Raw genomic sequence first — 20,424 nt, forward strand, 5'->3', positions numbered from 1 at the left:
GTGTGCAATTTTTAGAAGGATCTTTTGACAGAAATGCAAAAAAATATAAAAAACTATATTATGAGGGGTGTATAAAGACCTTTTATAATGAACCGTTATGTGTTTATTACCTCAGAACGAGACCTTGTTAACTACAAACACAGAGGGTCCCCTTACGTGGAAGTCGCCATTTTGTGCTGCCATTTTTCTACAGAAGCCCTTAGCGGACAATTTTTTTACTAAGTTGTATCCGACGATGACACGTTTGTCCGGTGGCGGCTACCGTAGCTTCTCTATGTGTTTCATAAGCGTTGGGTGAGCCATGGACTAAGCCGTTGGTTGCAATTCGCAACCTTACCACTAAAAGCACACTGCACCTTTAACCAATATAATGCAAGTTTTTGCGTTTTCATTGGGCGTATTTTTCATTCACATTTTCAATTTGTTAATTTTTTCATCAATGATTTATTCGTTTTTTCTTTGTGAACATGAGTACTAGCATTTACAGTAACAGTTTTATAAACTTAGTCCAAAGTAAATACTGGAACTAATAATGATACATAATGCATAGAAGATAATAAGAAATACAATAAAATAGAAATAGAAAAAAAGAGAGAAAAAAGAGGGGGAAAAAACTAGTGAATCAATACAATATCAACTTATTGACAGCATCACAAATGTAAAACCTTTAACATATAAACAACTTTATAATGTATACATGTTTATGTTTTTTTGTTTGTTTTTAGCTCAAAGCAAACAGGTTGCACACCCCTCTTGTGAACTCTTGCGCCTCCCTAAAGGGGGCCCGGACCCCATGTTGGGAATCACTGTATTGACCTATTGTGTCTTATATTGTAAATCCAAATGTACACATATACTTGTCTCAAAAAGTGGAGACTGAAATATTGTATTTATCATTTGGCTAAATCTGTCCTGGCACATCATTAACTGCTCATCATTTAGCAGTTTAAATAGCATAGATAGATGAGCACAGCACTAAGGCAAGCAGCGACAGATGTGCAGCACCTGTAGGTAAAGAAATCTTGGCCAAACCACACATGGGAAAAAAGGTTAAGAGATAATCACCCTCATTTATCTCATAGATCTTCCCATTATTGATGCATTCAGCAGTTAGCAGGCACAGATCTACACTTTGTGCCAAGTAACTTGACTCTTTCTCCGTGCTCAGCATTAATGCAAAACCTGAGCTTTAACAAGGCCTGGCAGAAGGCCTCATACCTGCGCTCTGCATACTCATGCGGAGACATTCAATACGCTGTGATTTAACAAGCCCAAAGCTAAGTTTCTCTAGACTTTTATTATTGATTTGTGGACCTTAGGGCACCAAAGTTTATCTTGCATACCAAAACTCTATATTTAGATATTGTGCTCATATGAAAGTTCTCTTTTAAAAAACTCCAGTATTAAAGACCACCAAATCTTGTTTACAACCCATCTGCTGTCATCTACAAACTTAGCCTTTGCAAAATACCGAAATACAGAGTTAGCACTTTTTTAGTGCAATCTGACTGATCACCAACAATGTATTAAACATGAAAAACCAAGGTGACGCCCTATGATCGGATCACTGCAACATTTTGACGGGTCAAAGGAGGATGGGATTGAAGGCGGAGTCCACGATGTTCGAAAGCCAATGTTGATATTTGAAATCACCTAAACAAACACGCCTCTACCCCAATAGAATCTGGATCCGCGCCACACATACGCAACCAAACAAAGAATGTCGGTTAGTAGACACGCTCCTTACTGCTGATTGGCTATAAGTGTGTTTTGGTAGTCGGCCCGTCTCCTTCTCCAAAGCGTTTTTCAAACATCATGGACTCCGCCTTTAATTATTAGTCTGTGTTTAGCATGCCATGCATGCTTTGAATCTATCCATGATATATAATATCATGGTTTATTGATTTATTTTTAAAAGTAATTCCAGCATCTTTGTCTAGGAATGCCACAATCCCTAATATCGAACCGTTCTGTAAGAATCCCACGGTTCAATGCACGCATATGAATTGCGGTTTTCCGGGTTTATGCATCCAAATCTGTCCGTTTTATTTTTCGCTGCGCATCTGTACACATGTCTGCAAATCCGCGCACCTCCACGCAAGTAAATATCAAGTCACTATGGGCTACAGGCGGCTAACTATGCTTGCGATGCTAGTGTCAGATTTCACACATGCTCCATGGCGAACGGAGAAGAGAGACACCAATCCACGGCTTCTCCGCCATCTTTTAAATCTGTAGTGTGGGTTAATTATTTGCGCGAGTAGATTACATACAAGTCAATGAAAAAATGCAAATAGACACAAATTCTCGCAGGCTGATGCGAATGATGCAAATGAGCGCTAACTGTGGTTTAAAAACCGAGGTACGTATTGAACAGTGGACTAAAGGGCTCATTATACTTCTGCGTAGGGCCTACGCCGTAGCCTATTTGTGGGTTTTCATTCCGCTAGTAGGCGTGTAACCCACACTAGCAGAACAACAGCCGAAGAAGAAGCAACTTGCCCAGTAAACCCACAAATTAAGAAGCTTGTGTATGTTATTTGAGAACATATTATGTACACTAGAATGTCGCCTTGGCTACGGCAGTTCATTGGAACGAATGCGTCAAATAGTGCCGCCATCTTGAAACAGGGGAGCCCTGCATCAGCGTCACTGTAGGCAATTGTGTAACGGAAATAAAATCACCATTAATCGTCATGAATGCAATTTTCTAGGTTTTCTTTTGGTTCGTTTCAACAATCAGACATGTATTTAGCATTGAGTCCAGAAAAAAATTAAAGTTGTGATATTTTGAAAATCTACTTTTTCTAACTATAATGCATAGTGCTAGTAGCCTTAACATCCATACGCAGCACAAAAGTCCGGCATCGTCCATGGATTCGAAGTACAGGCGGAGATAGCAGCATTACCTAGCTACTTCCTATGACAGGACTCCTGTTCCAAGATGGCGGCGGTTTTGACGCATGTTTAGAACCCTAAGGCGACATCTAGTGTATATATCAATGATTTGAGAAAACCAGCAGTGATGGAGGTAAATAGTCAGCGAATATTGTTGCAATTTGAGTTAAATATCACATCTCAACTCGGCCCATCTTTGTTTTTAGTGTCGTGAGTGGAAATCGGTATGAGGAAATGCGATGCAGATCTTTTTGACCTGACAGGAGGGGTTTTAGCAGACCAATCACAGCGCTTGTGGTCCGTGTAGCACTGACGCGCTGTTACACTTTGGGAGAGGTGCACACCAGGTTACACCATCTCTGCGTAGGCTACGCCGTACAATCGATACAAAAGTACAAAGCCGCTTAACTATATTGTTGCATCCCTATTGGCTACATTAATGGCGAGAACCAGTTAATCTACACACAAGTTGAGGGAGGACAATTTGGCATCTCCAGTTCACCCAACCTGCACATCTTTGGGCTTTGGGAGGACATCTGAGTACCCAAAGTAAATCCACGCTGACACAGGGAGAACATGCAAGCTCCACAGCCAAAGCTCGAACCTTCTTGGCTTCTCATTATGTTGCATTAAAATTACACCGGCAAATAACTGTATAGTAAAGGAGCTTGGCTGACTCACAAAAATCTGATCCAAGAGCTTTGCTATTCCTAAAATACTTCATCCCCCATGAGGTTAGCCCCAGAAGACTTTTCAATTTCCTTGTCTAAGTGGTGTGAAAGAGTTTGAATGTCTCACATTGTGTGTTAGTAGTTTTCTGCATAATGACTGTTCGGTTTGTGCTTTCAAGCTGCAAATTCTCTCAACCCATGAAGTTGAAATGTATGTCATGAATCCAGTGAATATCGTTGGCATTGCAGGGTGGACAGTGACTTTCACCACCGCTGCTTGTTGATACTGATCAATACTGCTCGATAAGAGAAAAGTGAGACTGGGATGGAAATGAGTGAGATGTAATAATGACTTGGGAGCGGAGATATAATTGGAGTGAGTGAAAAACAGGAAAAATGCACAAGGCTGTGATAAGAAATCAATGCAACATGAATGCATCCCTCTTTCACCTACTGTGCAGACAGTGCCGGTGATTTGGGCTCCCAAGGTCCCAGTGGAGAGCCAGGTTCAGTTGGCAGCATAGAGTTTCAGCCCTGACATGAAATCACATGGCTTTCATTTGAGCCACACTAATAAGGGCTGCCCGTGTGGTGTGTGTGTGCGTGCACGCATAAGTGCGCATGTGTGTTAAGTGGGGTTACGTGCATGTATGCATGCTCGGGGTGTTTGTCTCTCCTGTACTGAAGACACAGGTCTCTCCCTCCTAAGCTAGAGTATACCAGACTTTTTTTTTACATAAAAAATTGAATGAATTAGAGTAATTACTGAGACAGAATCTACTGTTTGGAACAGCTCTTTAAGACACACTGATGTTACAAAAAAACATAATTTCATGAGGTTATGTCTGTGTAATTACACATCAGCGTGAGCGTTAGTTTGACAGCCTCTCGTCTGCATGAAACGGCAGCAAAAAAAAGCAACACAGACTTGGCTTTCCTGTTTTAATACCAGCTCTAATTAGCTTGGTATTTACAAATAAAAGTAGTACGGTGAAATGGAAATGAAATTCATGAAAGCCAAAAACATGTAGTCTATGTAGTTTGTCTATGTAGCACTGTGTGTGACAGAAAGATATAAATAAATATTATATTTGCAGCGCAATATATCTATTTTGATAGAAACTTAAATGTGACTTCTTTTCCAAAAAGCCTCTACAAAGTGATAAAAATATGCTTGCATTAATATGTTCTCATTTTGAGCATGTATCAAGATAATTTAATCATTTTACAACTTTATATTAAACATAACCTTGAAAGGATCATGTGCTCACTGTCACGTCACATAGTCAACAGAGTTATGTGAGATCTCCTTAATTCAGCGGTAAGTTTTATTTCATCTCAAATATCAAATGGTTCGTACTCTCTATCATTAAAAATGATCACAGCAAACAGCACACATAGGGTTTGTGTACTGCTTGTCAATGATGGCTCACAAACACGAGCAAGCGCAGGATATGTGTGCTTGTCAATGATGAAGACCACTGCTCACAAACAGTTAGGGGTGTCACGATTCTCCAAATCCTCGATTCGATTACATTTTCGATTCTAAGGACCTGATTTTATTGTTGATTTTTAATTTTTTTTGAAAGACAAAAAATGCTATGCCATTATTATAGTTTCACATTAACATGCACATTGCATGCTTTTCCTCGCATGGGGGTTTGTGGGCTTCACTTTACGCGAGAGAGCTTGCAAAAAGAGGATTCCTTCTTGCAATAATGCACACGTCTTGGACTCCTAGCATCTGAAATAAATCCAGCGTGTCATGAGCATTTGTCTCATGTGCATACGCTCTCGCATCTGTCCAAAGTCTAAACATAAACTAAAGTAGTAAACCTTACGTATTTGTTCAGTTTCATGCATTTCATGCGAGCTGAGGTAAACTATCCCTTTTGTTTAAAATATAATCCGCTGCATCTTGGCGCCACTCTCGCGCACGTGCAGAGAGCTGAGCTCTGTCCGAAGTCAGATCACTACGTAGTAATCCTGTTTATGATATGCATTTCAAGGAGTTGTTGCAATATTCAATTCAATTCAATTCAATTTTATTTATATAGCGCTTTTCACAATTGTTAATTGTTTCCAAACAGCTTTACATGCATAGATGTAGGGAAAAACACAGAATAATCTATAGATAATATAAGAAGAAGACAACAGCGGCTAAGAATAAACCGTACATGCGAGCGTAGTAATAATGTAATGTATACAGTAAAGTGCCAAGTTAAGCCAATGTTGGCTGACTCTCCCGGGATGAAAAAACCCCCTTGTAGAAAAACCCTGTGGGAAAACTCCTAGGAGGACAAAAACCCTTGAGAGAGATTAAAATATCTCTCAAGGGTTTTTGTCCTCCTAGGAGTTTTAAACACGATAGGGATAGGAAATGGGTAAGCGGATTAAACTGGTTCAATACATCCCTCGTGTTTAAAATATAAATCGCGTTTTCAAAGGCACCTCTGAGAGTTCTTTCCCCCCCCCCCCCGCTTTTTTATAATTTCCCGACCGGACGTGACATGGGGGCGTGGCAGCATCGACGATCCCATTTTTTTATTCAAAGTTCGAGGTGTGACTTAATTTTGATAGATTACGATTTAAAATCGAAATCGTGACACCCTTACAAACAGTATATACAGTATACAATTCTGGATATATAATGGACTGCAAATGTCATGTAGGTTTTTTGATGTAAATAAGTCTGACTGTAAAATTTTTTTAATTCATAACGCAAACTCTTTAGCAATAAGTAGTTAAGTGTTTTCTCTTTGGATTGTTTTTGTTAATAAGAAAACACAGTGCTGTACGGGATGTGTGGGAACATGTGGTGAATGTCCATGTAAATCTTACTATACCAGGATACCATTCAGAACTTTATATTGCCATCAGTGGGATTGTGGACAGCAGTTGAGTCCTGGGAAGAGGCTTATAACATATTTGGATGGTTTGCATGGGTGTGGGAATGGACAAAGTTTGATCTTCTCATCTTCATAAAAATACACATTTATCTAATTTTTTATATTTATATCTATACTCTATGTCCGTTTCACAAGATTCAAGAGAGCGCATCAATGCATCTCTGCAAGCATCATGTGGTGCATTGACTGCAATCTGACTGATTTTCCCCACCCGTGTAATCAGATGTCACGCAAATTGTCCCGTAAAAATTGCTGCACTTTTCAGGAGAAAGCAAAGTCATAGCAATTGCATGAACTTGAACTCTTCTTGTTGACTGACATCCAATGTTTGACACGGGTGGATTGATAATGCGTGTGGACGGCCTTTTACAGATGTTTCATGTCTAAATCCGTGAGAAGGTTATGTTTCATATCTTCAGGGCTCCAGACTAACTTTTTTCACTAGGAGCACAGTGGCCCCCAACTGAAAATTTTAGGGGCGCAACCAGAAAATTTAGGGGCACATACCATAAATCAACATGCCAACCAAATATTCACATTTCTTTTTTTTCTTTTTTTAAAGTTATATTTTTGGGCCATTTTGCCTTTATTGATAGAAAGTAGTAATTGAAAGGCGACAGGAAAGTACAGGGTAGAGAGAGGGGTATGGGATCGGCAAAGGACCTCGAGCCGGGATTCGAACTCGGGTCGCCGGAAGTGCGTTTGCACCATATGTCGGAGCACTGTCCACTACGCCATCGGCTCCGACAAATATTCACATTTCTACTAAGTAATACACTGTATTACTAATAAATACTTTGATGATAGATGCAGAAAGTACAATGTGCTGTTTTAAATTCAGTGTCACATCACAAAAAAAGGTCAAATTTACTGGTCACACATGTGCGACTGGATGTAAAATTCAGTGGCACACTCTCAAATTTTGGTGGCAAAATGCCCCCATTTGGTGGCAGTCTGGAGCCCTGATCTTTTTGGCAAACATTTTCAATAACACTAGTAAACATAATATTACTACACCTAACAAAGAGCAACATATTTTTTTACAGCATTTGTTAATCTTAATTGTGTTATCTTAATGTAACCTTAATGTTAGTCAATAAAAATACAGTTGTTCATCATAGTTCATTGTGCACCCTCAGAAAAAAAGGTACAATAAGGTACAAAAGTTGTCACTGGGTACATACTAGTACCAAAATTGTACATACTAGGACCTTTAAAATGGTATGTTCATTAGCATTGGCTAATGTTAACAAAAATGATTAGTTAAAGTTTAAATTAACATAAATTAAAATGAATCAATTCTTTAGAAGTAATGCCAATTGTTAGTTCATGTTTAATGTGGTTAACTAATGTAATGATGGAACCTAATTGTAAAATGTTCCCGAACTTTCTAACCAAATGAACAAACAGGATAATTTAGTCCTACGCTTTAGAAGTTATCCAATAGAAATCAAGAGCTCAGACAAAGGGTCAGATTTGATGGCTGATACAAGCATGTCTGAAAGAAAGCCTTCTAGACAGCAGGAGTTAAGCTTTTGGATTTTAATTGAATGACTCATTGAGAGTCCACAGTCAATATCAAGAGGAATTGATTGCGTGTTATAAGACTCTCGTCTTCACAGCTCCTCATACTGTCGATAGCGTTTCCCCGCTTGTCTACAAAGTCTGTCAATAACGTGCCTTTCTGCAGTAAAATACAGTTTCATAGAGTGGCAAAGTCATGGATCGAATTATAGATACAGATGGAGTCTTTTTTGTGATTAAGCGTTACCAGCAGTGCTTTTGAAAAAGGTCTGAGTGCAGATGCTTTGAAAGCTACTACCATCTAAGATACGTAGCCTATAATAACCTCTTTGATTAAGCCTATATGTATCTCTCAAATATGGCAAAATGAAAGCGAGATGATGGTAGGTGGTATTATGCAACAGAGGAAAGGTTCGTGGAGCTATGGCAACAACAATTTGGCCTTTACGATGTTTGTTTACGCTCTTGTTTCTGGACGTCAGTTGCTAGTTATTTGCATCGAGCGCCCTCAAAAAAAGAAGTCACCGGCCGCCACTGGTCTAATGTGTTTTTCATGACGAAATAAGAATTTAGGAGAAAAAATTGCATAATAAAATAACGAAATATTGACAAAAATATTGTATAGTCTGAACCCGGTATTAAGGGTCGGTCACACTACACTTTTCGTTTCATTCATTCGCATGCGAATGAGTCGGACTGAAACCTGAAGCTCGTGTGAACATATTTAGCATTTTTCTGCGTACCAAAGTTCCAATCTGGTAAACTATGAACTGCGAATTAGTGTCACATGGACAAGTGTGACCAGAAGAAAACCGGTACTTCACGGGGTGACCTTTCTTTCTACTGAAAAGCAAAGATGACCGAAGCAGAAAAACTTATATTGACGAAGCACTCCTTGTCCATATTCGCAGTAATTCCCCCCAAAAATATTTGCATGCTTAAAGTTTAGTGTCGCTGGCCCCTTAGGGGGCGTGCACACCAAAACTTTTAAACAGGGCTGAAACGTCTGGAGAACGCCGAATGTCAGAAGTTTATTCAGCTGAGTGCCAGCTTTCTTTAGCTGAGCGCTTTGGTAGCTGTGATACTTCAGCTGTGAGCCGGTTGGTTGCTGTGGTAATGGTCCGCCCCTCCTCCACTGTGATTGGACAGCGGTGCGAGAACTGACACCGACAAGCAGAGCTTTTCACCCAAAGTTAAATATTTTCAACTCTCGGCGCTCAGCGCTGAATGCAGAAAAATGGTGAGCGCTGGTTTTCAGCCAGAAGAAAACCGCTAGCTGCTGGCTTATTTGAAAAACGCAGAGCTTCAATTGGAAACAATTGAAAACATGCTTCGGCCTGCGGGCGATATGATGCATGCACACCACCAGGGACTTTGTTGCTGTGTGTCGCCTGTCTCTTTCAATCCTCTCAGTAAATGACGAAAAATGGATGACGTGAACTCTAATGCTTCACTCTCACTGGTAGTCGCTCCCAAAGTCAGTCATTTGCATAAAGTTGAACTGTTCTCAACTTCGTGTTGCCAGAAGTTGCCAAGCTTCCATGGAAATTAACAAAATTACGTTTGTCAAAATTGAGGTTGTTAGGAGGTATTTCTAAATCTGGCTGTCATAAACAAATGAGTAACTGTCAGGAATTGGCAAGACAAGAACCCAGGCGCAGACAATAATGAAAACAAACACTGAAGTTTTATTAACAAAACAGGAAAAAACGGCTGCGGTGGCTGCGCAGACAGCTGCGGTGGCTGCGCTGGGTCTGTCTGGACTACAGAGGCCAGGGGGGTTGCAGCGGTGTTGAAGGGGAAGGTACGGAGGCTGACTGTGATGCCAATGCTCCCTTCTTTGCTTCTTTCTTTGTGGGTGAGGAGCAGAAACTGAGGCAGGTAAGGTGAGGACTGAGGTGAGAGCAGCAGGTTCCGAAGAGGACCCCTCTGATGCCGACTCACAAGTGATTCTCCGCTCTCTCTTACCCCGGAGACTAACCGGCTGGTAGGAGCTTTCAGAGACTGGGACGGAGAGCACTGGGTTCCCCAGCACCATAACACCAATGACGTGATCCTCTGGAATGGGAGGCAATGGCCTGGAAGCGGATCCACCCGAATCAGTCTTGCCAGTCTGAACCCGTTGCCGCTGTTCGAGACGGGCCACCATATCCCAGTAGGGTAGACGGGTCAGTTCCGTCCGCTCTTGCAGTGGTGGTGGCTCATTGAGAGCTGCAATGAAATAAGAGTTGGCCAAGTTCTCTGGAATAAAACACCTATTCCCTTCCATGTCTTTGGCAAAGTCTCTAAGAACCCAGGCGCAGACAATAATGAAAACAAACACTGAACTTTTATTAACAAAACAGGAAAAAACTAAACCCACGAGGGGGTAAAAGGTAGTACAAACAAGATAAATTAAACACTGACTAGACTAGACTTACAACAAAATGAAACACAGGACACTTACTAGACTAATATAAATGTACAAAGACTTGACTAGAATTTTACCAACAGGACAAAGTACTCACTGGTAGATTAGACAAACGCACAAGCACAGAACAAAGAGCACAGGGACATTAAATAGAGAGGACTAATGAGGGGAACAGGTGAAATTGATAAAAGGTAAGGGAGCGGGTAAAAAGTGACGAGACACAGGAAATACGTGGTCTTATAGAACAATCCGAAACCACGTATCTCCCACATAAAACATTGTACTGTCAGGACTCTGCCATACTAGAACTAGATATACAACAAGACAATAAACCGGCAGAATCCTGACAATAACGTCTACTCCGGTAATTGACGAGAGATGGATGACGTGAACTCCACTGCTTCGTTCTCATTGGTGGTCGCTCCCGAATGTCGAATTATTTGCATAAAGTTAAAACTTTTCTCAACTTTATTGCGCGACTGGACACGCCCCATCCAGTCTAGGGTTGTGCCGATAGACGATAGTATCGTGTATCGACGATCTTCAGACATATCGCCAATGGCAGGCTTTCATGGCGATAGTCAAGACGATAGTTGGCGAATGGTTGTTATTATTATCATCATAATTTTATATTAACACCGACAATGCATGCTTTTCCTCGCATGAGGGTTTGTGGGCTTCACTTTACGCGGAGAGCTTGTAAAGAGAGAATTCCTTCTTGCACGTACCTGCACGTAATGCGCGCGTCTTGGTCTCCTTCTACCACTAAATCCAGCGCGCCGCGTCATGAGCAGCTGCGCTTCTCTGTGTCTCACGTGCACGCGCTCTCGCGTCTGTCCGCAGTCTAAACATAAACTAAAGTAGTAATCCTTATGTATTTGTTCAGTTTAATGCGTTTCATGCGAGCTGAGGCAAACTTTACTTTTTGTTTAAAATATGACCCGCTGCATATTGGCGCCTCTCTCTCACTCTCGCGTACGTGCAGAGAGCTGCGCTCTGTCCGAAGTCAGATCACTAGGTATTAATCCTGTTTATGATATGCATTTCAATGAGTTGTAGCAACACGTCCCTCATGTTTAATATTGTGTTTAAAATATGATGGCGTTCCGCTGGACCGATGCGTTTAAAAAGGCACTTCATGAGAGCACCACTGCTTGACACGTGTAGTCTTCTGCAACAGCACTAAATAAATGCATTGAATTGTTTGTATGTGCGCGCACGTGTGTGTGCGTGCGCAGATGCATGTTTTTACAGTTGTTAAGTAATCATGATAGGGTTTTAATGACGCGCTCGCTTTAATGGCATCAGTTTTAAGAAGGTTACGGTCATGACGGTGTTACGGTCTTGTTTTTTTTTGTCCACCCATCAAGTGACTTGTTATAATGAGTAAAAATTAACAAATAAAAAAGAGTAAACTACTGCCACACCCCCCGATAATATCGTGTATCGCCGATCTCACAGGCTGACGATAGGACGATCTGAAAATAGGGCATATCGCCCAACACTAATCCAGTCGCCAACGGTCACTTTCGCTCGTGCCGCCGGAAGTCGGCAAGCTTCCATTGAAATAAATGGGATTGTGTTGCTCGGCTACTGTTAGTCGCTGGTAGTCTGAATGCAACTTTAGGCTAACATCTTTCTTTAGATTTTTCTTTAGATTTCGAAAAAAATGACCAGGCACATCTGTGACAGATTTTATGAGATTCACCCAGATTAATAAATCATAAAGTATAAAATTATCATTTTCATTCTCTTTCTATTAATAATAAATGTTACTTTTTAAGCCTCAATTGAGTATGAAAAAATGATAAAATTTTAACTGTAGAGCCATATTATGTTGAAGGTAAAGGATATAATTGTTCAAACAATTGAGTTTTGTGTTGATTGGGTCTTGTGAGGGGTCTGCTTTGTCATGTGTGTGTTTCCTTTTTCTTTCAGTGTCATCTCTGAAGATTTTTTTGGCTCCATTTGAGCAGCCCAGAGGTGCCCAAGGCGGGTCTGGTGCTCGGGTCGATAAGGATAGCACAGGCGTTGAATGGGATGTATTTACTGTTGAATGCTGCTAATTAACTGGAAACTAAAGCACAGTCTTGAGAAGCAACAGAAAGTGAATACCAGGAAGAAAGTGAAAGCATGTTTGTGAGGATGGACTGCTGTTACAGTAGATTGTAGGGGTGGAACGGTACACACAAGTCCCGGTTCGGTTCGTACCTCGGTTCAGGCTTCACGGTTCGATTCACTTTCGGTACAATGGAGGAAAAAAGCAAAACAAAAATGAAGAAGCCATTTTTTTTAAGCTAATCTTAAAAACATAGGTGTCCTTATCAGTGTTATTTTGAGATGTCATGAATATGAACTGAAATGCATTTAACATACTATCTCGTATTACAAAAATGTATACCACTTTAAGTAATCTTGTACTCATCTTTCATACAAATAGCGTTTCAAATGTATTACAAGTGTTACCTAAATACATTTTTAAATTACATTTTTGGCCTTATTTCATATTAATGTACTAAAGAACAAAAAATAGGCTTGTAGGATGAATTAATAGGTGTGTACGACTTCACGAGGCGCTGCAAGAAACGACAAGTGGATGACTTCAGAGTAACGCGAGAGCGATTTGAAATCAGCCTCCTCCGCAAGATTTCTCGCGGTACTCTGACGCTGATGGCGCTGCGTAAAGTTTAGCACACTTAAAAAACTGAAAGCAGCCGAACTTGACAGAACTGCCCTGCGTATGCCTGTTGTATATAGCAGGACAATTTATCTCCTACTTCTCAGCGTGAGAAATACAAAGTTTGGCGTTTGAACTGACTGAAATGCGTGTGTGTCAAGTTGAATGCGTGAGACTTGAGAGCCCTGATTAGATGTATTTCCATTCACATACCTAACAATTGCTGAACAACGCCGACGCAAAGTCTTCGTCTTTTCCACCACTCTCTCGCCTGTACTATTGTAACTGACTGGAAAACTGAAGCTTTGCCAAACTTGTGATCTTAAAGAGGCCGGCGGATGCTCACCACCATTTGCCATACTCGCTGTCGCTGCTATTTCACTCACTGGACCATGAACCTGACAAAAAAATGCAGAGTGCCAGAGAATGTAGACGGGCTCTGATAGAGCGCATACATAGGCGGAGCTCGGCTGCATCGGCGCCAATCAGAGCTTCAGAGCTAAAGCGGGGCAACAGATTAGCTGTCCATAAAGAACCCGCGGATCTAACAGTAGTTCCGCATTACATTAATTATTTTGCACGCAAGTTTTTTTTTATTTTCATACCGTGTATTCTCCGTTTAAATTCATGCACCGAACCGTGACCCCCGTACCGATTCGGTTCGAAACGAATACATGTATTGTTCCACCCCTAGTAGATTGCCATAATAACAGATAATAAAAGGTAGATTGATTTGTGTAGATCTAATTAATTCAATTAAGTTATAAAGAAAATCATCCAAACACAATATCTACACAGCAATAAATGGGTCATATAAATCCTTACAGAGTTTAAAGATAAAAGGCATTTATGGTAAAAAAACTACCCCTTTAACATTTTTTTGGGCATAACCATCTATACCTAACTTACAGTATACATGCATATGCAAGCAAAAGATAAACAAACCATTATGTTTAGCACACAGCTGGTCAGAATAGACAGGCCTGTTACTGTGTGACAAAAGCACCGGGGTCCATCTGGGGAAGTGACATCACACCGGCCTCAGCTGTGGTTGCAAGCTAATCTAATCATCATGGACATGTGGGGAGGGGGGATTGACAGGCTCATCCCCTGATCAAATTCCATATCCCGAATGAGGTACAACGTTAAGTGAGGGAAATCGGACGGGACGTGCAACATGGGTTTGAAGATAAAGCCCAAAGAGGAGAAGGAAGTCAACAGAAAGACTGCTGCAGATGGTGCGAAGGATGTCCTCATGGGCTGTGAGGGGTGAGAAAGAGGGATGTGGGTTTTAACCCACACCAAATGGTGCTAATTTATGAAGAAATTCGAGAGAGGCCAGAGAGTACAACCACAGGGAATATGCCACTGGGAATATGATCTCTTTGAAACCCGCTGAGCAGAGAAAGGAAAAGTGAGATGCAAATAAGAATAGCTGAGAATAGCTGATACTGCAAAAGTGATCATATGCTTTTTTTTTAAAAATCAGTTTGGACAGAGCATTGTGGGGAACAAAGGGGCAGACATAAAAAGCCCATGGCACATTATTAAATCTGTTTCTCTGAAGATTATTAAGATAGATGAGGATTCATTTAGTGCTGGGCAGACAAGTGAATGTGTTTTTATTAGTGCTGGGCATCCAGATTAATCTCATACAAAATAAAAGTAATTTTTTGCATAATATACGAGTTTGTGCTGTGTGTAAATAGTATGTATATAAAATGTCACTTTTTTGCGTCAATCCATGAGCATTTAAACCATAAACAAAGCACTGTCACTTTAATTGAGCGTGAGCAGCGCAGCAAAAATAAAAACCGATGCTGAAACGATCGCAGCACTGCTGCTTCAGCGCCGCTCCTGCTACGCGAGCGGTGTGCATGCTCTAACTTGTTAATATGGGTGCTAAAAAAACACGCGCTGCTCACACTTGCGGTGTGAAACTGGCATAAGACAAAAAAACTTAAAACATAACCACAGGTTGTAATACGCTGCTGGCTGCTAGAGGGCACTGATCTCTTACACGTAGCTTTACGTTGTAATGAGGTGCTTGCACAAACAAACTATGAGGTCATTATTTTTGTCTTGGCAGGTCCCACTTTAGAGGTCTTGACATTCTTAATTTCACAACAGTTTAGCATTTCTCAGTTTTAGAAAACCTAATAATGAATAAAAAATGCATTCTTTTTGATAAATGCACAATATGTAATAATTTAGAATTTAACTCTTTCCCCGCCATTGATGAGATAACTCGTCAATTACTAGAAAACGCTTCCCTGCCATTGACGAGAATTTCCGGCTTTCTGCAATACCGCTATTATCCACCAGGTGGTGAACTTGCGCAACTTATACAGCCGGAAGTGACCTCCGTGTATGTTTTAAAGATCGCTCTGCATCTGATCTCTATCAAAAGTCCTTCCCAAAAATGGAATTATCTCAGCTTTTTGCTCCAAATTTAGTGTTTTTGAAGAAACCTTCTCATATTTGAGAGGTGATAAAACGAGAATTAATAAAGGTAGGATGAAAAGTTTTTTTTTGGGTTTGTTCTTTCATTTGGTATATTGTTTGTTTATATATTTAAAGAAGAACATTTTCTGGAAGGCATTAAACTTTTGTGAAAATCATGAAAAATGCTGGCACTGGCAACTTTTTTTTTTAAAACGCTGGCACGGGAAAGTGTTCAAATATCAAAAAATCATTAGCAACATGTTCTATATTTTGTTCATGTGTGTACTTACATTATCCCAAACGTTTTCAACAATGGTTGAATTAAGAAAACAGGAGTTGCACCCCTGTTTAAATGCCACTTTAAGCAATGGTGCTTTGTCCAGGTAATGGCATACAGTACAAGTAAATATGCTGGAAGTCTATAGCAGCATTTTAAAAAGCTGACATAATGTAACCGGCACCAGACGCGGCACAATATTTAGATCATATTACCACACGGCAGCGGTCACGCACGACAGAGCATGCATATCAACAAACTTTTATAGCTCATTGCAATTATGTTTTGATTAGCACACCATAAACATTTCAGAACGTCCTTGCTTTCAGTGTATGAACGTTCCAAAACCTAGTAAACTTCCTACATACAGTAAACAGCATTTTAAGTCCACAGTTGAGGACTGCATGTTACACATGTAAGATAAATTGTAACGAGATATTTTTTGCAAATGAATGAGGGCGGATTTTAAGGTCTGTGTTTGAAGTTTGAGAAATTGCATCTGTTATTCGTTAAGTGAAAGGGATAAAGAGGGCTGCTGAGAGACATCTTCACAAACTGCAAATGTAATAAATACACCCAGGCCTGTTATTTAGTGTTGCTACCTTTGAAAGGAACTGAATGCATAGAAAAATATTCACAGTGATTCACAACAGCTTCAGTCAATATTGAACCTATATCAAGAACAAAAAAAAATCAATTACAAACACTTGAATACTGTTTAAGCTGTACTTAAATGCTTGCAAAATGTCCGATTTCAACCTCTTCTTTCTTCAGTAATCTGCTACAGTTACATGTATTCATTTGACAGCCACTTTTATTCAAAGAGACTTTACAGTGGATATAAGCTATGCATTTATCATTGTCTATCAAACCCATGATGTTTGCACTACTAATACTGAGTCACAGAAACAGAATTCTCTCTTTGTTGGATTTTGTCCATTACAGAGAAGATTCAGACCACATGTTCTCGTACGGATACAAATGCTGATCCGAGGGCGGCGGGTCTTCAAAAGAATCCCATAAGCGACCTTGTGCCTGCTGACCTGAGCTGAAGTCATAAGTGTCACAGCGGATTTATAACCTGGATCTCTTAGCTAATAACATAAGGGTCAGTGCGGCAGGGCCTGAGGGAGGGGGACAAAGAGAGAGAGAGGAAGAGAGAGAGAGAGAGAGAGAGAGAGAGAGAGAGACTGAAAGCACTTTAAGTAATGGAAGTGAATGCTGCTTCAGTGTTATCATTCCTCTCTTTGGGAGCTTGACCGCACTGCCATTAATGACAGCATTAGATAAGTGTGGGGTGCGTACCCGAGCATTTATTAAATGCCCCGAGCTGCTAGCTATTAACTACTTTTGCAAATAACTGAGGCTCGAAGAAATAAAAATGTCAGAGTAGCATGTGTTGTGGCCATTAAATATAACCAAACATTAAAGTTATAAATCAGATGGTTTTCTTAACCATAGCATACTGTATGTGTATTTTTACTACAAGGTCAATCACCTGAGGGTCACCTGGGGTTAAGTGTACTGCTAATGTACTGTATATTATTGACCACTGAGTCTCATCACTCGTTAAAGGTTAAGTGTGATTGCTTCTTATTGTATATCTTATTGCTTCTTATCCCCTAGAGCTAAAAATTCAGCTGATCTCCGGGTCTGGCGGTACCATTTTTAGCATAGCTTAGCATAATTCATTGAATTTGATTAGACCATTAGCATAGCGCTAAAAAATAACCAAAGAGTTTCAATATTTTTCCTATTTAAAACTCGACTTTTCTGTAGTTACATTGTGTAATAAGACCGACAGAAAAAGTTGCAATTTTCTAGGCCGAATGGCTAGGAACTATACACTTATTCTGGCGTAATAATCAATGACTTTGCTGCTGTAACATGGCTGCAGCAGGCGCAATGATATTACGCAGTGCCTGAAAATAGTCTTCTGCTATTGAAAGTAACCAATGAGACTATTTTCGGGCTGTGCGTAATATCACTATGCCTGCTGCAGCCATGTTACAGCAGCAAAGACCTTGATTATTAATATAACTCTGGTTATTTTTGAGTGCGATGCTAATGGTCCAATCAGATTCAATGGATTGTGCTAAGCTATGCTATAAGTTGTACCGCCAGACTCGTAGATCAGCTGAATGGATTTTAAAATGGTAAAAATCAAATGTTTAACTCTAGGGGAGCTGGAAAATGAGCATATTTTCAAAAAAGTGGAGTGTCCCTTTAAGCTTAATATTGAAAATATAAGCCTCCACCATCCACTTTATCTGTAGGCTATTGTATTCTGCTTTATATCTTATTTTGTGCTTCATATAAAAAATGTTTCAAGCAATTCATGAATATCAGTCATGTGACCTTTTACGTCATCTGCTCTTTTTCCGCTATTTTGAGTCCCTACCGAGTACCATTAGGCTACTAACAAGCATTAGCTAGCTTGCTACAATTTTCGGATTTCTTATCTTTTACTGTCTTGATTTGTACGGATACAGTAAACGGCTACGAAAGACAAGATTTCGCACCTTGACTGTCAAAAAATATCATCGTTAGGGTGTGATCCCTACTTGATCCCTGATGCGTTCTTCCAGCCGCTGTCTGCTGCTACAGAACTATCACTATTTTTACAACACTAAGAAGGCACGACACAACATGAAACTTTGCTCGAAGTATCATGAACGCACTGAGCATTGAGAACATTGTTTGTGTACACAGATTTTACTAAAAAGAAAGGTTTGGAAAAACTGATTTTTTAGGTGTCCGCTTGCCAGACATAAAGAATAGATCTCCGAATGCGAATGAATGTATCTCATATGAGGCTCCTTTTTCAACTAGAAGGTCAATATTGTTTTTCACTTGCGACAAAACAACAAATTATTCATGCATTATATGAAACTATGCTTTAGGAGCTATCCATCTTTACTCTCCTCCCTCCTTACGACGCATTCGGAGATCGATACCTCTTGACTGGCAAGATGGCGGCGAGTGGACACCAAAACAGACAAAGTCAGTTGTTCAAAACCTTCTTTTTAGTAAACTCTGTGTACACAAACAATGTTCTCAATGCTCGAGTTCACGTGTAGAGACACAGGTGATACTTTGAGCAAAGTATCATGTTGTGTCGAGCCTTCTAAGTGTTGTACAAATAGCGATTTTGATGCTCACAACATATTGAAGGCATAGCTTCTAGTTCTTTTGTGACCACTTCAGGTACTCAAAATGGCGGAAGACAAGTTTGAGATGTGAGTGACGTCAGCTGATATTCATGAATAGGAAGGATAAGTGATGTTTACAGATGCACATAAATGTAAATGTCCTGTCCATTAAATCTGAACTCATGAAAACAAAATTAGAGTCCATGAACAACAGACCCAAAGGTTGGGTTAACACAGAAAATACTTTGACCCAACAATGAGTTAAAATAGGGTCATGTACAGCGAGCCTGTTGTCATCGTGAAATTAATTCAGCATACCAAAGGACCAAAAATAAAAAAAATTAACAATAAACTTTCATATAGGTTACATTTCAAGCAAGCAGGGTCTTCATCAGACAGTATGTTTCTGGTTCTTTGGTATGCTGACTTAAAATATTTTTTGCTCAAAATCTTTTTTTGGTCAGGCACCCATTTCAAGCATTTCACAATGTAGTCACTCCAAACATGTTTATTTAATGTGATTAATTATTAGTAAACATAACATTGTATAAAAATTAATCATGACCACGACCCCTAAATTCTGTAATTTTCAAATCATCAAATCAATGCCTGATGAAGTACCATCATGTTATTGAAGCTCATAATCAAGTCAGACTTGATTGCAAAATGCTCATCACAATGTTTTCAAAATTATCCTCATTTTAGAGATAATACACTGTCAGAAAAATTGTCAAAATGGTGTATTACCAGTACCAAAGAATGCATATTAGTACCTCAAAGTTACATTATGGTACAAAATGTATTCATATCTGTACATAAATGGTAAATTTTACACCTTATTACTGTCCCAGTGACAGACCATCTTTGACAGACCAGACCATCAGAAGAGAAAGAATGCAGGGGTCAGGAAAAGCAATGTTTGGGGAAGGTGTGAACAAGAGGGGGAGGAAATGGGGTTGACTGAACAGGGTGAAAGAGACGAGTCTGGAGATGACAGCTTCTCAACGGAGGATGCAGATGTTACTGGGATAAAACAGATGCCCCTGTCTGTTTTTATGAACAGATGCCCTGTCCTGCCCACACGCACCTGCATCAATACACCTCAGATGATGAAAGACAGAAATGAGGAAATGTGGGAGAGGATAGCATGCATTGGATGAGAGCGAATGGGCGATGCAAATTGAAGTGCGTTACAGTGTGTTACAGATCACCTCTCAATGCCAACATTAAATACAAGCCTTAATAATCCCAGAGAGTGACTGAACACACTCATTTTGTGTTCAGCTGTGCCTCAGATAGGTTATTGGTTTTAGTTGTCCCTGTGATCTCCTCTATGAATGGATATGCAGTAGGGGGAGAAGACCAGGCTATTGACTTTGTCTGTGGTAAATATTGTCAGATTGGATTTATGCACCGCAGGGAGAGATACTGAGAGAGAGAGAGAAGATAATGGCTGTAAGT

General features: G+C 40.1%; 1 protein-coding gene across 1 annotated transcript in view; it reads right to left on the reverse strand.

The window, feature by feature from the left end:
* The window catches only part of npr1a (natriuretic peptide receptor 1a), a 127,547-nt gene that overhangs the window by 27,579 nt on the left and 79,544 nt on the right, over positions 1 to 20,424 (reverse strand). The gene's annotated exons all lie outside the window — the stretch shown is intronic.

The sequence above is a fragment of the Misgurnus anguillicaudatus genome, chromosome 20 (assembly GCF_027580225.2).
Source record: "Misgurnus anguillicaudatus chromosome 20, ASM2758022v2, whole genome shotgun sequence".
Taxonomy (NCBI): Eukaryota; Metazoa; Chordata; class Actinopteri; order Cypriniformes; family Cobitidae; genus Misgurnus; species Misgurnus anguillicaudatus.